The sequence below is a fragment of the Aythya ferina genome (genome assembly GCF_964211825.1).
Source record: "Aythya ferina genome assembly, chromosome: 1".
Lineage (NCBI taxonomy): Eukaryota > Metazoa > Chordata > Aves > Anseriformes > Anatidae > Aythya > Aythya ferina.
In genome coordinates, this window is record NC_140296.1 from 180,440,582 (window position 1) to 180,440,821 (window position 240).

Here is a 240-nt window from a genome sequence, read left to right on the forward strand (position 1 = left end):
TCCTCCTCCCAACCCCATATTAATTGATCTTCCCAACCCCATATTAATTTATCCTCCCCCCTCCCCGGCCCGCACCGGACCCCCCATACCCCCAACCTCCCCCTGCCCTCCCCGGCCTCCGCAGCCGGGCCCCGGGCCGGCCTCCGGGCGGGGCGGGGCTTGTCGGGGCGGGGCTCCCGATTGGCCGTCGGCCCGGCGGGGCGGGCGGGGATTGGCTGCCGCGCTGCCTTTGTTCGGAGG